The 20,469-nt window shown below is 45.5% G+C and overlaps 1 long non-coding RNA gene across 1 annotated transcript; it reads left to right on the top strand.

Moving 5' to 3' along the window:
- Positions 1-208: 208 nt before the first annotated feature.
- Positions 209-4,752, top strand: LOC137361305 (uncharacterized). Its single transcript, XR_010972150.1, has 2 exons — positions 209-379; positions 4,188-4,752. It is a non-coding gene; the product is annotated as an uncharacterized lncRNA (long non-coding RNA).
- The last annotated feature ends 15,717 nt before the right edge of the window (positions 4,753-20,469 follow it).

Here is a 20,469-nt window from a genome sequence, read left to right as displayed (position 1 = left end):
CGCCAAAATGTGTCCAATGGTCAGAGCATTGAGCAGTAATATCAGGAATGTTGGGAGCAGTGGGGTGAGACAGCGGTCAATCCAGCTAAATGCTCTCCATGCAGTTAATGTGTAATACTGCAGCTTTTGATAACAGCCCCAGGGTCTGTTGTCGATTGTAATGTAGGGTTCAAATATAAAGTACCAGGGAATGTTTTTTAAACAGAACAGCAGACACACAGTTCCTATAACTACAGCTGCCGTTTTCTCGGTGCAATATTTAGTCCTCAGTTTCTGGTAACAAATAGTAACAAAACGATCAAAAGTGAAAGCGACTGTTAACCAGACAGAAATATCAGTGGCTGCACGAAGCAGGACGATGTTGAAAGAGCACACAGGGGTGAGTAACAGGAAGGTATTCGGGAAATAATAATCATTAATCCGAAAAAATATCACGTCAGTGATAACGACCAGTAGATCCGCCCCCGACATGGCGACCAGGTAGTGAGTGATACATCTGGAGAGACCGCACTTTCCCCGGGACAGGATCACAATTGTCATCACGTTAGCTGTAAAAGAGAACATAGAACATAGAACAGTACAGCACAGGACAGGCCCTTCGGCCCACGATGTTGTGCCGATCCTTTAACCAACTCTAAGATCAAACTAACTACATATCCTTCATTCTACTATCATCCATGTACCTATCCAAGAGTTGCTTAAATGTCCCTAATGTATCTGCTTCTACTACCACCGCTGGCAGCGCATTCCACGCACCCACCACTCTCTGTGTAAAGAACCTACCTCTGACATCTCCCCGAAACCTTCCTCCAATCACCTTAAAATTATGCCCCCTGGTGATAGCCCTTTCCGCCCTGGGAAAAAGTCTCTGGCTATCCACTCTATCTATGCCTCTCATCATCTTGTACACCTCTATCAAGTCACCTCTCATCCTTCTTCGCTCCAATGAGAAAAGCCCTAGCTCCCTCAACCTTTCTTCATAAGACATGCCCTCCAGTCCAGGCAGCATCCTGGTAAATCTCCTCTGCATCCTCTCTAAAGCTTCCACATCCTTCCGATACTGAGGCGACCAGAACTGAACACAATACTCCAAATGTGGTCTAATCAGGGCTTTATAGAGCTGCAGCATAACCTCGCGGCTCTTAAACTCAATCCCCCTCTTAATGAAAGCCAACACACCATACGCCTTCTTAACAACCCTATCAACTTGGGTGGCAACTTTGAGGGATCTATGGACGTGGACCCCACGTCTGTGGGCGGCACAGTGGCGCAGTGGTTAGCACCGCAACCTCACAGCTCCAGCGACCCGGGTTCAATTCTGGGTACTGCCTGTGTGGAGTTTGCAAGTTCTCCCTGTGTCTGCGTGGGTTTCCTCCCACAGCCAAATGACTTGCAGGTTGATAGGTAAATTGGCCATTATAAATTGCCCCTAGTATAGGTAGGTGGTAGGGGTATATAGGGACAGGTGAGGATGTGGTAGGAATTTGGGATTAGTGTAGGATTAGTATAAATGGGTGGTTAATGGACGGCACAGACTCGGTGGGCCGAAGGGCCTGTTTCAGTGCTGTATCTCTAAATCTAAATCTAAAACAAAATCTAAGATCCCTCTGTTCCTCCACACTGCCAAGAATCCTGTCTTTAAGCCTGTATTCTGCATTCAAATTCGACCTTCCAAAATGAATCACTTCACACTTTTCCAGGTTGAACTCCATCTGCCACTTCTCAGCCCAGCTCTGCATCCTGTCAATGTCCCGTTGCAACCTACAACAGCCCTCCACACTATCCACAACTCCAGCAACCTTTGTGTCATCGGCAAGCTTACTAACCCAGCCTTCCACATCCTCATCCAAGTCATTTATAAAAATCACAAAAAGCAGAAGTCCCAGAACAGATCCCTGCAGAACACCACTGGTCACCTAGCTTCAGGCTGAATACTTTCCATCTACTACCACCCTCTGTCTTCTATGGACCAGCCAATTCTGTATCCAGACAGCCAAATTTCCCTGTATCCCATGCCTCCTTACTTTCTGAATGAGCCTTCCATGGGGAACCTTATCAAACGCCTTGCTAAAATCCATATACACCACATCCACTGCTCTTCCTTAATCAATGTGTTTTGTCACATCCTCAAAGAATTCAATAAGGCTTGTGAAGCATGACCTGCCCCTCACAAAGCCATGCTGACTATCTCTAATCAAACTATGCTTTTCCAAATAATCATAAATCCTGTCTCTCAGAATCCTCTCCAATAATTTGCCCACCGCCGACGTAAGACTGACTGGTCTGTAATTCCCAGGGTTATCCCTATTCCCTTTCTTGAACAAGGGAATAACATTTGCCACCCTCCAATCATCTGGTACGACTCCAGTGGCCAAATGAATTTGGCCGAACCATCAGCCTCAAGAAAACGAACATCATGGGGCAGGACGTCAGAAATGCTCCATCCATCAATATTGGCGACCACGCTCTGGAAGTGGTTCAAGAGTTCACCTACCTAGGCTCAACTATCACCAGTAACCTGTCTCTATATGCAGAAATCAACAAGCGCATGGGTAAGGCTTCCACTGCTATGTCCAGACTGGCCAAGAGAGTGTGGGAAAATGGCGCACTGACACGGAACACAAAAGTCCGAGTGTATCAGGCCTGTGTCCTCAGTACCTTGCTCTACGGCAGCGAGGCCTGGACAACGTATGCCAGCCAAGAGCGACGTCTCAATTCATTCCATCTTCGCTGCCTTCGGAGAATACTTGGCATCAGGTGGCAGGACTATATCTCCAACACAGAAGTCCTTGAGGCGGCCAACACCCCCAGCTTATACACACTACTGAGTCAGCGGCGCTTGAGATGGCTTGGCCATGTGAGCCGCATGGAAGATGGCAGGATCCCCAAAGACACATTGTACAGCGAGCTCGCCACTGGTATCAGACCCACCGGCCGTCCATGTCTCCGCTATAAAGACGTCTGCAAACGCGACATGAAATCCTGTGACATTGATCACAAGTCGTGGGAGTCAGTTGCCAGCATTCGCCAGAGCTGGCGGGCAGCCATAAAGACAGGGCTAAATTGTGGCGAGTCGAAGAGACTTAGTAGTTGGCAGGAAAAAAGACAGAGGCGCAAGGGGAGAGCCAACTGTGCAACAGCCCCGACAAACAAATTTCTCTGCAGCACCTGTGGAAGAGCCTGTCACTCCAGAATTGGCCTTTATAGCCACTCCAGGCGCTGCTTCACAAACCACTGACCACCTCCAGGCGCGTATCCATTGTCTCTCGAGATAAGGAGGCCCAAAAGAAAAAAGAAAGAAAGAACTCCAGTGGACAGTGAAGACGCAAAGATCATCGCCAAAGGCGCGGCAATCTCTTCCCTCGCTTCCCGTAATAACCTTGGGTATATCCCAAACGAACAGAAATAGGGAATCACCCACCTGGTTAAAACAAAATAGTCTGATGGTATTTGATGTGAAATATACTTTACTGCAGGAACTGGGGATGGGAACTGAACTCTTTACAGCTGCTAGAATTGTGTAATTGATTGAATTTTACTATCAAATTGCCATGTGATGTATAGAGTTTGGAGTGAATACATTTAAATCTTTTAGAAAAGACCATAGACTGATCAAATACATACTTTTGAAATTCCAGTTGAGCTGCTTTTGTTCCATTACAAACTCTATCTAAAGTGCGGTGGAAACACAGCAGAGCTCTGGGTAAATGTCCGGTCATTTAACTATACGAGTAAATGAACAGCGAGGTAATGAAATATAAATAATTGTCAGAAGTAGCAGCTCAGTGAAGGAAACACAAATAAACCAATAAAAAGAAAACACAAGGAAACTAACTGAAAATAAGTAATACATTATCAATTATAAATTGGGAGATAAATGGTCGATGGGAGCAATGAGAAATAAAAAGGCTCAAAACGTATTCAATGCTAAATGGAGAACAGCAAGAATGAGATCAAACGGCAGGGTTTAGTTCCTGAGTAGGAGAGGGGAGTAGATACCTGGTGAGGCAACTGGCTCAGAGTCGTTAGGTTCTATTCTTAGACTAGTTGTAATGACTAAAGACAGGTGAAGAAAACAGCTGGTAAACAACATATTAGATAAATAATTGGTAAGATTGAACTCGGTCACTTAGCATCAAATTAACAATACAGATGGTGACACGATTTTCCCTCTCTGTAAATCCCAGACACTCCCATCAGCGACCTGAACAGTGCAAAACCATCTGGACAAAATCCAACAATGGCTACAAGGTGGGGAAGCTGAGAGTTGAGCAGCAACAAACAACAATACTTTACCTGTGGATCCCAGGAACAAAGGAACTTTCGAAAGCAGACGATCGAGGAAGGACAACAATCCCGTCCTCGCTGTCCTCACCTCTGATATTGCAGGAAAATTCAGAGGCAGATGACGGTGACTATCTCGACATCCCTGCAAAGATCAGTTCAAGTGAAAACAGAGCTTACATAGCAAGCTAGGTACCGACCGAGAGTCAGCTTCAGGGAGAATGACTAAGAAGGAGTTCCATCTGAACTGGATGAATCACTCTGTCATATTAAACAGGTACATCAGTTAAATGGAGAATCCCTCTCCCTGGTGTGAAAGACTGTTCTGAAAGCTATTCCAGAGGATCAGGACAATATATATAACTGAGCTCCAGAACAAACAATCAACAATGTAAGAGATACTTTGAATAGTTTGACTCGGATACATTTGATGTGCAGGATAGTGTGAAATATAACAGTTGGTCAATTTGCTATGTGTAAAGAGTGTCATTGATTAATTTGTATAGAAAGAGGTTAAACCGGAGAGTGAGATTGAGAGAGAGTACAACATAGTCCAGAGACATCCCTGTACTGAATATACATCCTGAGCAGTATAGGGCAGCTGGTGCAGAAATAATTAACTGTATTCCTCTAGAAAGGAAGTTGATAGTAAACTCTTAGATGCAAATTATATCGCATGCGTTTCGGAGTGTATAAACTTAATCTAATGTTTTGGTGTGTGTGTATGTGTTTGTGTGTCTGTGTATGTATGTATTTGTGTGCGTGTTTGCATGTGTGTATGTGTTTGCGCATGTCTGTGTATGTGTTTGCGCGTCTGTGTGTCTATGTTTTTAGCATGTGTATGTATGTGTTTGTGTGTGTGTTTTTGTGTGTTTGTGTCTATGCGTTTGTGTTTGCATGTGTGTGTTTGCACGTGTGCGTGTATGCTTGCGTGCGTGTGTGTGTATGTATGTGTTTGTGGTGTGTGTTTGTGTGTATGTATATGTTTGCATGTTTGTGTGTATGTGTGTTTGCTGTGTGGGTAGGTCTGTGTCTATATGTGTTTGTGTGTGTATATATGTGTTTGCGTGCATGTGTGTATATATGTGTTTGCATGTCTTTATGTGTTCGTGTGTGTTTGATTGCATGTGTGTGTGTTTGATTGCATGTGTGTGTGTTTGATTGCATGTGTGTGTGTTTGCATGGATGTGTGGGCGCGCGCTGGGCGCGGGGGGGAGGTGGTGGATGTTGGTGTGTGCACGCTGTGGGGGGGGAGGTGGTGGGTTGTTGTGGGTGCGTGCGCGCTGGGCGGGGGAGCTGGTGGATGTTGTGGGTGCGTGCCTGCTGGGCGGGGGGGAGGTGGTGCTTGTTGTGGGTGTGTGTGCGCTGGGCGGGGGGAGGTGGTGGTTGTTGTGTGTGTGTGTGCTGGGTGGGGGGAGGTGGTGGTTGTTTGTGTGTGTGTGTGTGCTGGGTGGGGGGAGGTGGTGGTTGTTGTGGGTGTGTGTGCTGGGTGGGTGGAGGAGGTGGTTGTTCTGTGTGTGTGTATGTGCTGGGTGGGTGGAGGAGGTGGTTGTTGTGTGTGTGTGTGCTGGGTGGGTGGAGGAGGTGGTTGTTCTGTGTGTGTGTGTGCTGGGTGGGTGGAGGAGGTGGTTGTTGTGTGTGTATGTGCTGGGCGGGGGGAGGTGGTGGTTGTTGTGTGTGTGTGTGCTGGGCGGGGGGAGGTGGTGGTTGTTGTGTGTGTGTGTGCTGGGTGGGTGGAGGAGGTGGTTGTTGTGTGTGTGTGTGTGCTGGGCGGGGGGAGGTGGTGGTTGTTGTGTGTGTGTGTGCTGGGCGGGGGGAGGTGGTGGTTGTTGTGTGTGTGTGTGCTGGGTGGGTGGAGGAGGTGGTTGTTGTGTGTGTGTATGTGCTGGGCGGGGGGAGGTGGTGGTTGTTGTGTGTGTGTGTGCTGGGTGGGGGGAGGTGGTTGTTGTGTGTGTGTGTGTGTGCTGGGTGGGTGGAGGAGGTGGTTGTTCTGTGTGTGTGTGCTGGGTGGGGGGAGGTGGTGGTTGTTGTGGGTGTGTGTGCTGGGTGGGTGGAGGAGGTGGTTGTTGTGTGTGTGTGCGCTGGGCGGGGGGAGGTGGTGGTTGTTCTGTGTGTGTGTATGTGCTGGGTGGGGGGAGGTGGTGGTTGTTCTGTGTGTGTGTATGTGCTGGGTGGGGGGAGGTGGTGGTTGTTTGTGTGTGTGTGCTGGGTGGGTGGAGGTGGTGGTTGTTGTGTGTGTGTGTGCTGGGTGGGGGGAGGTGGTGGTTGTTCTGTGTGTGTGTGTGTGCTGGGTGGGGGGAGGTGGTGGTTGTTGTGTGTGTATGTGCTGGGTGGGGGGAGGTGGTGGTTGTTCTGTGTGTGTGTGCTGGGTGGGGGGAGGAGGTGGTTGTTGTGTGTGTGTGTGCTGGGTTGGGGGAGGTGGTGGTTGTTCTGTGTGTGTGTGTGTGCTGGGTGGGGGGAGGTGGTGGTTGTTGTGGGTGTGTGTGCTGGGTGGGTGGAGGAGGTGGTTGTTCTGTGTGTGTGTATGTGCTGGGTGGGTGGAGGAGGTGGTTGTTGTGTGTGTGTGTGCTGGGTGGGTGGAGGAGGTGGTTGTTCTGTGTGTGTGTGCTGGGCGAGGGGAGGTGGTGGTTGTTGTTTGTGTGTGTGCTGGGCGGGGGGAGGTGGTGGATGTTGTGGGTGTGTGTGTGTGCTGGCCGGGGGGAGGTGGTGGGTTGTTGTGTGTGTGTGTGTGTGCTGGGCGGCGGGAGGTGGTGGGTTGTTGTGTGTGTGTGTGCTGGCCGGGGGGAGGTGGTGGTTGTTGTGGGTGTGTGTGTCTGCTGGAACGGGTGAGGTGGTGGGTTGTTGTGGGTGTGTGTCTGCTGGGCGGGGGGAGGCGGTGGTTGTTGTGAGTGTGTGTCTGCTGGGCGGGGGGAGGCGGTGGTTGTTGTGAGTGTGTGTCTGCTGGGACGGGGGAGGTGGTGGTTGTTGTGTGTGTGTGTCTGCTGGCCGGGGGGAGGTGGTGGTTGGTGTGTGTTTGTCTGCTGGCCGGGGGGAGATGGTGGTTGGTGTGTGTGTGTCTGCTGGCCGGGGGGAGGTGGTGGTTGTTGTGTGTGTGTGTGCTGGGAGGGGGCAGGTGGTTGTTATTGTGTGTGTGTGTCTGCTGGGCGGGGGGAGGTGGTGGATTGTTGTGGGTGTGTGTGTGCTGGGCAGGGGGAGGTGGTGGTTCTTGTGTGTTTGTGTGTCTGCTGGGCGGGGGGAGGTGGTGGTTTGTTGTGGGTGTGTGTGTGCTGGGCGGGGGGAGGTGTTGGGTTGTTTGTGTGTGCTGGGTGGGGGCAGGTGGTGGTTATTGTGTGTTTGTGTGTCTGCTGGGCGGGAGGAGGTGGTGTTTGTTGTGTGTGTGTGTGTGCTGGCCGTGGGGAGGTGGTGGGTTGTTGTGTGTGTGTGTCTGCTGGTCGGGGGGAGGTGGTGGGTTGTTGTGGGTTTGTGCACTGGGCGGGGGGAGGTGGTGGGTTGTTGTGGGTGTGTGCCTGCTGGCCTGGGGGAGGTGGTGGTTGTTGTGGGTTTGTGCGCTGGGCGGGGGGAGGTGGTGTTTGTTGTGGGTGTGTGCCTGCTGGCCGGGGGGAGGTGGTGGTTGTTGTGGGTTTGTGTGCTGGGAGGGGTGAGGTGGTGGGTTGTTGTGGGTTTGTGCACTGGGCGGGGGGAGGTGGTGGGTTGTTGTGGGTGTGTGCCTGCTGGCCGGGGGGAGGTGGTGGTTGTTGTGGGTTTGTGTGCTGGGAGGGGGGAGGTGGTGGTTGTTGTGGGTGTGTGCCTGCTGGCCGGGGGGAGGTGGTGGTTGTTGTGGGTTTGTGCGCTGGGCGGGGGGAGGTGGTGGTTGTTGTGGGTGTGTGCCTGCTGGCCGGGGGGAGGTGGTGGTTGTTGTGACTGTGTGCGCTGGGCGGGGGGAGGTGGTGGCTTGTTGTGTGTTGCTGGAGCAGTTACAATTGATGCAGAAGTATGGTGGAAATGTTCCAACAAAAAAGTTGAAGTAACCCGAAAACAGAGAGAAGAGATAGGGCGAGCTTTCCAGTTTCCCCGAGAGGTGGAGATGGGCCATTTTCTTGAACCATTGCTGTCCCCCTGGTGAAGCACTCTTACAAACCAGTTAGGTGGGGTGTTTCAGAATTTTAAACTAGTGAGATGCAACAAATGTGAAAGTATAATATTTCTGAATGTTACAAACATTTTTAGTTTGGTCACTAACTTATCTATCTAAAATATTCAGAAATACACATTGCTAAAATCATGTCACAATATTCATTATTCATCAAAAATTAATTGATAAACAATTGGATCAGCGTTTCAAGGATTTATTAATGATGGTCTCTGTCTTACTTAAAGAGAATCACAGTGAAAGAAGTGGTGACACTTAATGAACAATTTAACTCAGGTTTGTCCAATTTTTTAGCGAGGGGGCCTCATGCTCATTTCATCTCATCTTGCATAGGCAGCCGGTGAGAGATAATTTCAGAAAGATAAAGGCATGAAATATTTTTTAGAATTAGAATTAGAACATTACAGCGCAGTGCAGCCCTTCGGCCCTTGATGTTGCACCGACCTGTGAAACCATCTGACCTGCACGATTCCATTTTCATCCACATGTCTATCCAATGACCACTTTAATGCCCTTAAAGTTGGCGAGTCTATTTCTGCTGCAGGCAGGGCGTTCCACGCCCTTACTACTCTCTGAGTAAAGAAACTACCTCTGACATCTGTCCTATATCTATCACCCCTCAACTTAAAGCTATGTCCCCTCGTGTTTGCCATCACCATCCGAGGAAAAAGACTCTCACTATCCACCCTATCTAACCCTCTGATTATCTTATATGTCTCTATTAAGTCACCTCTCCTCCTCCTTCTCTCCAATGAAAACAACCTCAAGTCCCTCAGCCTTTCCTCGTCAGACCTTCCCTCCGTACCAGGCAACATCCTAGTAAATCTCCTCTGCACCCTTTCCATAGCTTCCACATCCTTCCTATAATGCGGTGACCAGAACTGCACACAATACTCCAGGTGCGGTCTCACCAGAGTTTTGTACAGCTGCAGCATGACCTCGTGGCTCCGAAACTCGATCCCCCTACTAATAAAAGCTAACACACCATATGCCTTCTTAACAGCCCTATTAACCTGGGTAGCAACCTTCAGGGATTTATGCACCTGAACACCAAGATCTCTCTGTTCATCTACACTACCAAGAATCTTCCCATTAGCCCAGTACTCTGCATTCCTGTTACTCCTTCCAAAGTGAATCACCTCACACTTTTCCGCATTAAACTCCATTTGCCATCTCTCAGCCCAGCTCTGCAGCCTATCTATGTCACTCTGTACCCTACAACATCCTTCGGCACTATCCACAACTCCACCGACCTTAGTGTCATCTGCAAATTTACTAACCCACCCTTCTACACCCTCTTCCAGGTCATTTATAAAAATGACAAACAGCAGTGGCCCCAAAACAGATCCTTGCGGTACACCACGAGTAACTAAACTCCAGGATGAACATTTGCCATCAACCACCACCCTCTGTCTTCTTTCAGTGAGCCAATTTCTGATCCAAAGCTCTAAATCACCTTCAACCCCATACTTCCGTATTTTCTGCAATAGCCTACCGTGGGGAACCTTATCAAACGCCTTACTGGAATCCATATACACCACACCCACTGCTTTACCCTCATCCACCTGTTTGGTCACCTTCTCGAAAAACTCAATAAGGTTTGTGAGGCACGACCTACCCGTCACAAAACCGTGCTGACTATCTCTAATGAACTTATTCTTTTCAAGATGATTATAAATCCTGTCTCTTATAACCTTTTCCAACATTTTACCCACAACCGAAGTAAGGCTCACAGGTCTATAATTACCAGGGCTGTCTCTACTCCCCTTCTTGAACAAGGGGACAACATTTGCTATCCTCCAGTCTTCCGGCACTATTCCTGTCGACAATGACGACATAAAGATCAAGGACAAAGGCTCTGCAATCTCCTCCCCAGCTTCCCAGAGAATCCTAGGATAAATCCCATCTGGCCCAGGGGACTTATCTATTTTCACACTTTCCAAAATTGATAACACCTCCTCCTTGTGAACCTCAATCCCATCTAGCCTAGTAGCCTGAATCTTAGTATTCTCCTCAACAACATTTTCTTTCTCTGCTGTAAATACTGACGCAAAATATTCATTTAACACTTCCCCTATCTCCTCTGATTCCACACACAACTTCCCACTACTATCCTTGATTGGCCCTAATCTAACTCTAGTCATTCTTTTATTCCTGATATACCTATAGAAAGCCTTAGGGTTTTCCCTGATCCTATCCGCCAATGACTTCTCGTGTCCTCTCCTTGCTCTTCTTAGCTCTCCCTTTAGATCCTTCCTGGCTAGCTTGTAGCTCTCAAGCGCCCTAACTGAGCCTTCACGTCTCATCCTAACATAAGCCTTCTTCTTCCTCTTGACAAGCGCTTCAACTTCTTTAGTAAACCACGGCTCCCTCGCTCGACAACTTCCTCCCTGCCTCACAGGTACATACTTATCAAGGACACACAGTAGCTGCTCCTTGAATAAGCTCCACATTTCGATTGTTCCCATCCCCTGCAGTTTCCTTCCCCATCCTACGCATCCTAAATCTTGCCTAATTGCATCATAATTTCCTTTCCCCCAGCTATAATTTTTGCCCTGCGGTATATACCTGACCCTGCCCATCGCTAATGTAAACCTAACCGAATTGTGATCACTATCACCAAAGTGCTCACCTCCATCTAAATCTAACACCTGGCCGGGTTCATTTCCCAGTACCAAATCCAATGTGGCATCGCCCCTGGTTGGCCTGTCTACATACTGTGTCAGAAAACCCTCCTGCACACACTGGACAAAAACTGACCCATCTAAAGTACTCGAACTATAGTATTTCCAGTCGATATTTGGAAAGTTAAAGTCCCCCATAACAACTACCCTGTTACTCTCGCCCCTGTCGAGAATCATCTTCGCTATCCTTTCCTCTACATCTCTGGAACTATTCGATATGAATCCCTCATCTCTGAAATACATCCGCAGGCCGGATGGAAACCTTTGGCGGGCCAGATCCTGGCCCGCGGGCCGATGTTGGATAACACCTATTTATCTACTTATAAAACAATTACAGTCCTTTCTGCTGGCAGCTGTTTGCAAGTGTCAGGGCCCAAAGCAAAGCAAAGAATGTCCATCGTTCACAGAATACAACCACCAATGTCGCCAGTTAAGTATAAAAATCTAATTAGAACTGTGTGTTAATGCCTATCTGTTCACAGCTCTGGATTCCTTCAGCCTCAGGGTTTACAGCCCATACAATGTACAGGATATAAACATCTCAATGTGTTTTACAACTGACTGTAGAATTATTATCATACACTTTTGTGACGATAGATCTGAACTTGAATTAGTGCAATGTAGAAGCATTGAATATGATGCATTTCCAGTGTGGTTTCAGGATACCATTGACAATGCAACAATGTTACCAGCGACATCAACACAGGGATCCTTTAATTTTCCAGAAATTCCATGGAAAATAACACTGGTAAATTTCATTCACACTGTTAATTAGGGCCTTCACCTTCTATCCGCAGATAGTTACTTTGGCTTCCCAGCGCACCTTGTAAAACAATTAAATGTGAATTTGCACACAACAAGGTCCCACAATATAATAATCCATTGACATGATGTCGGTTTGGAACACTTTGATCAAAACAGTTCCATAGGAAAGACATCACATTCAGCGGTGCAACTGACTGGTCAACACATAAATGCTGGCCTAGCCAGCGACGCCCACATCCCATGAACGAACATAATAAAATATATACTGATTTGGAAGCTACAGAGTTTGTGAATTTGAGGATTGCAAAGATTTTCTGTAATCCAGTTGTGCAGCATAGCACCAGTACTTCACTGAACTATCAACCTGGACTTCCAAAGGCTGCTGAAACCATATCCTCCTGACTCAGAGGGGAGAGTGGAACCACTGAACCACGGCTGCTGCAGTGAAGGGTGAGGAAGATAAAGTGACCAGAGAATGTTCACAGAAGAACATTCACCAAAGGCCCCTGTCGCTGCTGCAGATTAACTGGAACTACTACATAATCTGAGAATATCCCATTGTGTGAATGGTGTTCACATTGTTAAATAAAACCGCAACAGTCTATCAATGTAAAAAAACCATTGGAAGTTTAGTTGGAATTCGAAAGAACATTATCCTATCAACAAACATCCCACAAAAGGAAGAGGGAGGAAAGGTAATGCATGATATTCTCGCAATTTCTGTTTTAGACCTGAAATCAGCGAAATAATTACTTTAGGACGAAGAGAGCAAATGAACAGAGGCACAGGGAGAGCAGTCATAGAGAGACACACAGATTTATACCATCAGTAACAAGTTACAAAGACTGACGGGAACTCAAAGGGTCCAAGAATAACGTCAGAAACCAGTTATCCCGATAGTTACAGTGAACCTGGACATGTGATTAATGCAAGTCTCATTTCAGAAGAGATGATGATCTCCTGGTCATTGATGCAGAGGAATATAGGAACACAGGAGGAAGTCGATCAGCACAATAAGTCTTTTCCATCATTCAATTAGAGTCATAGGGTCATTGAGTTATAGAGTTATACAGCACAGAAACAGGCCCTTCGGCCCATCCTGTCTGTGCGGGCCATCAAGCACCTATCTATTCTGATCCCATTTTCCAGCACTGGGCCTGTCGCCTTGTCTGCTATGACGTTTCAAGTGCTCATCTAAATACTGATTAAATATTGTGAGGGTCCTGTCTCTACCACCACTTCAGGCAGTGTGTTCCAGATTCCAACCATCCTCTGGGTGAATATTTTTTTACCCTCAAATCCCCTCTAAACATCCTGCCCCTTTCCTTAAATCTATGCCCCCGGGTTATTCACCCCTCAGATAAAGGAAAAAGTTTCTTCCTATCTATCCTATCTAAGCCCCTCATAATTTTGTATACATCAGTCAGGTCCCACCTCATCCTTCTCTGCTCTTAGGAAAACTTGAGAAAACTTAAGAAGACTTGCAGGTTGATAGGTAAATTGGCCATTATAAATTGTCACTGGGATAGGTAGGTGGTAGGGAAATATAGGGACAGGTGGGGATGTTTGTTGGGAATATGGGATTAGTGTAGGATTAGTATAAAATGGGTGGTTGATGTTCGGCACAGACTCGGTGGGCCGAAGGGCCTGTTTCAGTGCTGTATGTCTAATCTAATCTAATCTAAACTAAACTAAAACAACACCAGCCTATCCAATCTCGCTTCATAGTTAAAATGCTCCAGCTCAGGCAACATCCTGGTGAATCTCCTCTGCACCCTCTCTAGTGCAATCACATCCTTCCTATAGTGTGGCAACCAGAGCTGTACACAGTACTCCAGCTGTGGCTTAACTAGCATTTTATACACCTTATCTACCTGCGCTGCTGCCTTCCCTCTGACCCTCTGTACTTCCTAGGGTCCTACCATCCATTACATATTCCCTTCCCTTGTGAGTCTGCTCAAAATGCATCACCTCACACTTCTCAGGATTAACTTCCATTTGCCACTGCTCCACCCATTTTACCAGCCTATCAATATCGTCCTCTAATTTAAGCTTTCCTCCTCACCATTTACGACACCACCAATTTTCATGTCATCTGTAAACTTACTGATCATACCTCCTATATTCACGTCAAATTCATTAATGTACACTACAAACAGCACAAACAGCACGATCCATGTGGTACACCACTGGTCACAGGCTGCCACTCGCAAAATCAACCCTCGACCATTACCGTCTGCCTCCTGCCACTAAGCCAATTTCGGATCCAATTTGCCAAATTGCCCTGGATCCCATGGGCTCTGACCTTCTTAACCAATCTCCTATGCAGGACATTATCAACAGCAATTAGATCCTGGTAAATCTGCTCTTTATCTCCACTCGGCCGTCTTCGTTCCATATGTTTGGACATTCTTACCTTAAAAGTTCTATTGTTTTCAGTCCTGAAAACATTCATTGAGCAAGCAGTACTAGACTTCAAAGAGAAGGTGTTCTGAATTTCCGCTAACCCCTGTATGAAAAATTGCTCCCTGCTTTTTCTGCTAAATGGCATAACTCGAATTTTAATAGCATTTCCCCTTGTTTTCGATTGCACGGCGCCAAGAAACAGTTTCCTTCCTGTACCATTCTTTTATCAATTTAAATACTTCAGTCATATCACACATAACTTTCTAAAAGTGAGGGAACATAAGCCAAATTTATGAAACAGGGTTCTGGATTTGACTGTTTGAGTCCTGACATCATTCTATTGAATCTACACAGACCCTGGATCCCCTCCCCGCCCTGTCCCACCACCTGTGACCCCCGGTACACTCCCCACCCTCCCCAAATCCAATACATAGTCCCAGTAGTGCAGTGCTTAAAACTGAAAGCATGAATGCAGCAGGGGTCTGACCAAGGCTCTGTACAACTGAAATAAAAACAAGAAATGCTGGAACCACTCAACAGGTCTGGCAGCATCTGTGGAAAGAGAAGCAGAGTTAACGTTTCAGGTCAGTGACCCTTCTTCATAGCTATGTGGCCTTGTCCAATCTACACTTTCTCCTTTGTTATCTCTTGCCCCACCCCCGCCTCACTTGCTTATAACCTTTGACATTTGTAATATTTGTCAGTTCCCAAGAAGGGTCACTGACCTGAAACGTTAACTCTGCTTCTCTTTCCACAGATGCTGCCAGACCTGCTGAGTGGTTCCAGCATTTCTTGTTTTTATTTCAGATTTCCAGCATCCGCAGTATTTTGCTTTTATTTTATCTGTACAACTGAAGCAGCTCTTGCTCACTTTGTCATTCAAACACCAGTGAGATAAAGAAAAACACTACATTATCATGGTTCCCCCAAACTCTGTATCATAGCTTGCAAACAATTACCTCCAATTCTGTATCTTTTCATTGTTGGTAATAATCTCTGTGTGAACGCTTAACAAGATACTGGACAGAAACGCTTTTGGAATACGATTTGAGAATATAGGAACGGAAAACCATTGAATCATGAACTGAAGATAGTTGAAATTAAATTTACACCAGATGATAGGACATTGCATGAAGCTAACAATTGGGAGCTTTCAGCAACAAGAACTATTTATATCGCGTCTTCGAGGTAATTAAACGTCCTAAGGTGCTTCACAGGAGTACTAAAAAGCAACGATGACACAGAAACACAGACAGAGATAGTAAGTCAGATGACAAAAAGGCTTGGTAAAAGCTGTAGGCTTTAAAGAGTTTCTGAAAGGAGAACAGCGGGGGAGAGAGGCAGAAAGTGTCGGGAGGTTATACCAGGGTGGAGGAAGGGTCTTTCGCTGAATATTTTAACTACACTATGATCTCAATGAACATATCACACAGGTGAAGTGGCGGAATGGGATAATGTAATACGCAATTAAACTCTGACCTTGAATGAGAAACAGCAAAATAAACACGTCAGAAGAAACAAAACTATATTAGAACACGGACCAAGAGCGCTAAGACAATTAAATCATTAAATAGGCTCAGCAGAATGTCAAGAATAAAACCTCGAACTGTATTGTTGATATTTTCATTTGCTGTCAATGTGAAACTGTAATTGACATGACAATAGTGAAATGGAAGGGTTGTGAAGAAACTCATGACAGTATTGAAGGAAACTGATCTCCCTTGCAATGTTTGTATTTTTTGGTGCTGTTTGAAACTGTTTGACAATGTAATTTTTGCAGATTTTTATGAATAAAGTATATTTTGGAAATTAAAAAAAAATTTCAAGAATAAAAGCCGGAGCATTGGAGTTTAATGTCGGTCGTATTTCTTCAAAAATAAATCTGGAAGGGTTCAGTGTCCTCTGGAGGTGGGGACTCGTTCCACTGATTGTGAGATTTTACTTTCACAACTCAAGTGGGTAATTTGAGTCCGTGGTACAGTAAGGGTTAAACTGCATCATTTTCACACACTGGGATCTGTCACATTAAACTGTAAATGTGAGGGAGAAGAAAGTAACAGCGACATAGATTACAGGGCGATATAATGGAAGTGTTTAAAGTTATGGAAGAGTGGGAGAAGGTGGATGGAAGAACATTGTTTCGAAAAGAAATGAGACGGTGAAGAAGGAGGCAGCAGAGTTGAAAGATTAAATGGAAGATATTTGGAACAGAAAACAGGAGAAATGTCTTCACAAAGAGAGTTGGGAAACGGTGCAGTTCAGTTCCAGGAGAGTTGAGGCAGAAACTATATCCAGATACAGAGTAGACTGAACAGGTGGATGGAGGAAGAGGTGGTGAAGGTTTAGGGGGACAGGGTGTGTAAATCTGATTAGGATATCTTCTATGTACAAGAATCTGGAGTTAAATTACATGGTATTTGAGAGGACCAGTGATTTGACTGGGTGGACGGACATGCTCAGAGTGCAGCGTTTTTGTATCAACCTGAAGCGTGAGATTGGTCAAATCCGGATGGTGAAAGCTGAAACGAGTTTCTCAACTGGGGCAACGCAGGACAGTTTCACAGAGTCCCGCTGCAGTGTTTAAATCACTCTTTCACTGCATTGAATTCCCTGCCCCACCTGCAGGAAGGTCTGGGACAGAAACCACTGCCTCCCACCGGCTGAAGGGATCAGAATACCCGCTCGGTGGGAGAAGAGGTAACTGAGAACAGGCTGGTAACCGGACAGGAGAGGAGATCAGAGGGAGAGTCTGTGTTCCTTCACGGAGCACAAATCCACACTCGGAGTGGATTGTTATCATCAGGAATAAGATCCAACACATTGTGGAAACAGACCGAGAACAGTGAGAATATCTGAATAATGGGACTGAACAAATCCCGGTGCTGACTGTCCGTACTCACATGTATATATCTGTCAGCAGATCTGTCCTCAGCAGAAATCAGAGGGGGAGAAACTGGGGCATTTTATAAAGCAGTGAAGGAAGAGTAAAAGTTATTGCTTGTCAGATATTACTGATTGTTACTGGAATGAAGGAGAGGAGAGTGAGTCTGTTGGGCAATGGAAAAATTAAACTGAAATAGTCCGTTTTATCACACACTGCACTGATTCTCAGTTCAGACGGAACCAGTTTGAAGATGTTAAATGAAGAAAATAAGCTGCAGGCTTTGATAGAGATTTAAAAGAACATTTTAACGTCAACAAATAATCTGTCAATGAGTAGAGGGAGTGGAAAATACAAAGAATGAGGTTCTGCTTTTGGATTGGCGTGAGAGAAAAAAAGTGAAAAGGAACAGTTCCCGAGATAAGAGCAGGAATACAGTTAACCTCTACTTTATACATTTAGTGACTGAATATAATCACTTACCTGGGATTCCAATTGCTGCTATAATCGGATAGTAAATCATTACTGTCTGTAACATTGGTGGTAACATTTCAAATCGATAAAAGCTCAATGGAACTCTCATTCTGTCTGAGAAGTGATGGTGACTCTTGCCGCTGGACACGGAACTCCAACTAACTGTGGGATGAGAGATGAAGAGAAATCCCATATTTATAATTGAGAGACACCTCCCGTGAGATCCTGAAGCAGAGGAGCATTGACATTATTTCCAGTCATTTGAACAAGCAGCCAACACCCTTCAATGTAATAAAAGCAAAATACTGCGGATTTGGGCTGCTCTCGTTATACTGGCAAATAGACATTGTAATTGTTTTTGTTTAAAGAAACAGGCCAGAATCGGAATTACATTTTCTTCACATTTCTATCTAACAACATACTGAATGCCTGGCCCTGACTGCATCACTTCTGTGCGTTAAACAAAAGCAGCTTTGGTTTCTGTTGTTATGTGAATCGGTTCATCTTTGTCGATGCACCCACCATGTGAATTCTCAAACTGATTTTAAGGTTTTACACCAGCTCGGCGATGGAAACTTATCCGTATTTTCAAGCGGGTAGAGGAGCCGTAACTGAATTAGAAAGTTATGTGTTCTGACTGTGAACAGTTCTGGCTTTGCACTAACTCATGAAATACAATAAATCTAAAATATCAGATAGAAATAGATCATCATGAACACTGGCTTGGGAAATCCAGTTTCACTGATATTTACATTCTGTGAAGGTTGCAGCTGATGTTAAAAGAGATCCCGTTCCGTTCGAAGAAGCTATAGGGAGTTGTACAATACTGAAATAGGGTCTGACACATTTGAAGGAAAATCTCTTTGAAAAATCTACATCCCCCCGGATTCTCTTTCCGGTGGTGGGGATTCGACTTTCTGCTCAGTTTATTAGTTTCTATTGTTGTCCAATCCAGTTAGTTTTACTTTGAACTTTCTGGTGAAGTAATAGAAGATGAAGACTTGTAACATGAGCACATTAAGACCATTAGCAGGCCATTCAGCCTCTCAGTCCTGCTCCGCCATTCAGCCTCTCAGTCCTGCTCCGCCATTCTATTAGATCATTGTGATCTGCAGTTCAGCTCCATTCCCCTCTGCCCCCTCCCCGCCCCCACCTTTGCTCCATATCGTTTGCTACCTACAGCTTAAAAAAATCACTGCCCTGAAAAGCTACAAATGAACCCGCAGCATTCACAGCTTTTTGACAAGAGGGTTTTAAATTTTAGCTCCCTTCGTGTCAAAAAGTGCTTCCTGATATCACTTTTGAAGGACGTCACTCGCATTGAACATTCATTGTACAGAATTATATAGAATTTCCAGCACAGAAGCAGACCACTCGGCCCATCTGGTCTCTGTTTATCCTCAACAGGAGCTTCCTCTCACCTCTCTTTATCTAACACTATCACTATGACCTTCGATTACTATTACACGCATTTCATCTGAAAAAAAGAGCTTTCTTTTAAATACATCGATGATATTTGCCTCAACTGCTCCTTGTGATGTGAAATCCACAATATGTTCCATTGTGCTTTATTCTTCCAGCAGAGGAAAGAGTTCTCTGTATCTACCCTATAGAAACATTTAACATTTGTATTCACTTCTCAATGAGCAGCCCTCAATCTCTTCCACTGAAGGAAATATAAACCATATGTTTTCCACCTGTTCTCATAATCTAACCCGTTTTAACCCGGTATCATTCTGTTGAATCTGTGCTTCATCCACGACAAGGTTATTATATCCTTCCTGAACATTGATTCCCAGAACTGTAAGCAGTGTTCCTGATTGGTTCTGAACAAGTCTGTCCATAAATGAAGAACTGAATAATTGCATTTGTATTCCAGCCAGCATTCTGTTGGCCATTTTGATAACCTTTTTATACTTGTTATTAATGATTTTTGCATTTGGACTCCCAAATCTTTCTGTTGTCTGCAGCCTGAGGCTGACCCAGATTTTTATTTCTTTGTGCATGGGGTGTAGGCGTTACAAACAAGGACAGCATTTGTTCCCATCCCTAATTGCCCTGAACAATCTGAAGTCCATCCATTTTAGCTATAGGACTGTTAGGAAGGCATTTGACCCAACGGTAGTGAAGGAACAGCGATATATTTCTAAGTCTGGATGGTGTGTGACTTGAAAGGGGAAAGCAGGTGGTGTTCCCATGTATTGGGGTGAACGCTGTGGGTTTGGAATGTGCTGTTGAAGGAGCCTTCATGAGTTTCTCCAGTGTATCCGGTAGATAGTACACACTGCAGCCACTGTGCACCAGTGATGGAAGGAGTGAATGATAAAGTTTGTGGATGGAGTGTTGATCAAGCGGGCTGCTTTGTATTGGATGGTGTTGTAGGTAGATTTGGGGAGTGAGATTTGAGCTTAACTTGACCATTTTTATATTGTATCCATTGTAATGAATAACAAGGTCAAGGAAGCCGTTTTAATACTAACAAGTGACCAAAGTGACGAAATACAGAGCGAGTATATACCAATGAGAGGAAGAAGCTCCACTTCACAGAAAAAACGGCCATGGACAACTAAAGAGATTTGGGATGGCATAAAGCAAAAAGAAATGGCTTCCAGAAATGCAAAACGCAGCACAGATCCGGCCGAATAGGATCGACACAAAGACCAGTAAAGGGTCACAAAGCAGCTTATAAGAGCTACTAAAAGAAATTATGAAAGGAAACTTACAAGGAACATCAAAATCAATAATAAGAAATGTTATAGTTACATAAAGGGAAAACGGGTGGGCAAGAGCAATGTAGACCCACTAAAAGCTGAAACTGGACATATTGTCATTAATAATGGGGAAAT

Source organism: Heterodontus francisci, unplaced genomic scaffold (assembly GCF_036365525.1).
Source record: "Heterodontus francisci isolate sHetFra1 unplaced genomic scaffold, sHetFra1.hap1 HAP1_SCAFFOLD_550, whole genome shotgun sequence".
Classification (NCBI taxonomy): domain Eukaryota; kingdom Metazoa; phylum Chordata; class Chondrichthyes; order Heterodontiformes; family Heterodontidae; genus Heterodontus; species Heterodontus francisci.
Note: the sequence above shows the minus strand (reverse complement) of the source record. Positions and strands in the feature narration are given on the sequence as shown.